Source organism: Nelumbo nucifera, chromosome 1 (assembly GCF_055504915.1).
Source record: "Nelumbo nucifera cultivar China Antique chromosome 1, China Antique-T2T, whole genome shotgun sequence".
In the NCBI taxonomy this organism is placed as follows: domain Eukaryota; kingdom Viridiplantae; phylum Streptophyta; class Magnoliopsida; order Proteales; family Nelumbonaceae; genus Nelumbo; species Nelumbo nucifera.
This window is the reverse complement of record NC_142649.1, coordinates 76,435,018-76,438,156: the sequence shown is the minus strand read 5'-3', so window position 1 is coordinate 76,438,156 and position 3,139 is coordinate 76,435,018. Positions and strand designations below refer to the sequence as shown.

The 3,139-nt window shown below is 37.5% G+C and overlaps 1 pseudogene; it reads right to left on the bottom strand.

The window, feature by feature from the left end:
* On the bottom strand, positions 1 to 345 carry LOC104605766 (calcium-binding protein KRP1 pseudogene; annotated as a pseudogene).
* Between the last annotated feature and the right edge of the window lie 2,794 nt (positions 346 to 3,139).

Here is a 3,139-nt window from a genome sequence, read left to right as displayed (position 1 = left end):
CTAAAACACATTTGAAATGGTTTCTTCCAGCAGCAACTTTCTTGAGCCGTTCATGAAACCGAAGCTCAATGTGCACATGAGAACACAAAACTCCCTCTGGCTCAGTGCCCCATCACCATCTAAATCTCCTTCCTTTAACATGCAAAAGAGATCGTCGTCTTCCAAGTCATGGACTCCCAAAAGAGAAGCGCTTCTCTTCAGGCTCTCGAATGTGATAAGACCCTTAGCATGATCCATTAGCAAACAGAACCCTTGACAGAGCTCTGCGATGAATCGATCAGCACCTATTCTCTCTACCATAGATGGAAAGTAATCTTCAAACACGACATCATTCTTTTCATCCATCGATCGCAGCGTGTTTGAAGTAGCAAGTGATCAGGAATAAGGGTTAGATGGATGGAAAGATCAAGAGAGAAGCGCAGAAAAGAATTAAGGTCTTAAATAGAGAAGAAACTATATAGAGCTAGAAGGGTGCATTGGTGGAAGGAGTAGTGGTAGATAAGAGGGTTTTATAATGCTGTTGTGGGCTTCCTACTCCTAAAACTTGTGGCCTTTCGATCGCCCCTTGCTGAGACTTCGGAGGTTCCTCTTTTCGTGGAAGTTGCGCTGGATCCTAGCTTTAATTGGTTTAATACTTAAATTCAACGCAAGCAAAATCCAATACTATAACATCTATACGAAGTCATCTACTGTACTTAATACTCTCGGTTAGCCCGTATTTAGCAGTTTTAATTGAAGATTATAGGCTACGTATTATACAACCATATATACAAAGAAAGAGTTGGAGCTAGTGGTGGTAGAATCCACGGTATAGTACCAGTGGATCAATTATCACTATCATGGAAATAGTATGTCGGGACCAATGTCTTAATTATTTCCTACACATTTATACCACGCACTGCCAAACTATATATATATATATATATATATATATATATATATATATATATATATATAGTGTATATATTCATCTACAACCAGTAGTCATTTAGAGAGTATTGGGGCTATATCTCCTACACTTTCAGCTTAATTAACTCGAAGATTCAGTGGAGTTGCCAATGGGCACGGTACAGTACCCATCAACCAAAGAGAAGCAGCAATTCTGACTGGTCCTTGAAAGCTCATTAATTAATCCTCTCTTTGAGCTTATATAAATTAAGTAAAGTTATTCGTATTAATTATTGTATCCTTGTAATTCTTCCATTTATCTAAACAAACAAAATTCTGATCAGCAGTTTGAATATTCTTTGAGATATCTCCCAAACGGATCCTTTTGTTTTTTCCTTAGTCAATCTACCAAATGGGGCCTACAAATTCAATAATTGGAAACGCACAAGGTGCACCCTTTGCATTGTAGATTCCCATGTACTAACTAAACAGTATATTATTATATGATAGAATTGCAAGTTAATTATCAGAGGCTCCTTTGGACGTACGGTAGATAAGAAAACTGTCTTTTTTAGATGCTTATTTATTTCTTATAACACAAGAGATTAAATAGATGACTTGTAATGTATGAATCAATGACTTGGTTATTTTTTTCTGGTAATAAATAAAAATTTTATTCAAAAAGAAAAGAGAGAGAGAGAGAATGCTGGGATGTATAAAACCATCCAGCCAAAAAAAAGAAAAAAAATAGACAACTGAGCAGGACAATGAACCTGACACCCCAAAACAGATATTACACACATCAACACAACCACCTGCCTCAAAACCCTGAAACAAAGAGAATCAATCCAACTAGCCTCCACTAAAATATATATATAAAAAAAAAAAACAAGTGACAACAAAATTAACCAAAGACTAGGAAAAAGAAGCAAGGAAAAACGCCGGAGCAAGATGGAGTTCTTGCCCCTTTCTCCGCTTATCTGCTCGATCATGATGACACTTTTAGAAGCATCATTTTCTCTTCCCCAAACATTTAGATTGTGTTTGGTTTGAAAGAAAATGTAAAGAAGTCTAGGAAGGAAAAAATAGGGAAAGTTAATACAAGGTTTGTATAGGATTTCTTATTTTTCCCTTCCTTTTCTTATCTTTTCTTTTAATTCAAGGCTCCCCTTGGACTCACAAGCAGCACCATGTCTATGTAGAGGTCCGCTTATCTCGTATGTGTTTGGTACCGTTGCTGTTTTCAGTGAGGTGTTTCCCGCTGAAAACGGCCGCACAACACCTCACTGAAAACAGCAACGAAACGGCTTATTTTTTGTTTGGCAACATTGCTGCCATGTAGGATGAATTGCAATTGTTTCACTTATATTCTGTTTGGTTGAAACTGTTTTCTCAAGAGTATTTCCTTGATTCGGTGTAAGTATTGTACATTGTATTAGCATGAATCCTAATGAACTAGCATACAATTACTATTTGTCCGTTTGATACTTGACCACTTATTATAAGGAGAAAAACTATTGGATATGGGAGATGCATACCTAAAACTGAGAGCGGTGGCAACCTTTGGTTTCGATCTCTTCGCTAGGTTTTTGTTTTCCTTTACTCGGTTCCATATGAAAACCCATAGGATGAAATATGCATCACGATGCATTGGGTAGTGTTTTCCCGCTACTAACTCCTCCAACTTGATTTGTCTTTTTTGCGTTGCGGGCGGTTGTGAGTTGCACAAGTTTCGATGCATTATTATTTCTTTTTGTTCTCTAAAAATGGTGCAACCAAATAGGTTTTTCAACCGTTGGACCCCAAAATCCCATGTGGCACCTACGTGAACTCAAAGCGGCCACGCAATGACTCGGTACGTACCAAAAAATGCCCTCCTTAATTTTCAACTTCCCGAAAGTCCACCAAAATTATGGTATACTATCTTCCTCCACTTGTTCAACTAAACATTCCTCAAACAATCCATACCAAGATTAATTCCTTTAGGCTATGTTTTCGTTTGAAGAAAAAGGTAGTGAAAAGCATAAGGAAAAGGTAAAGAAACCTTTACAAGGTTAATCTTTATCTTTCCCTTCCTTTTCCAACTTTTTCCTTCAAACCAAACACAGTCATAGAGGAACCTAAACCCTAAGTGGGTACTCTTGCTCAAACCTTGCAAAAGCTTCTCAAAGTCACTTTTCCCCTACAAAAGATAGGGCCAAGAACTTTGCCACTGATATCATCTTCCACCCTTATCTCTTCACCCTGCAAA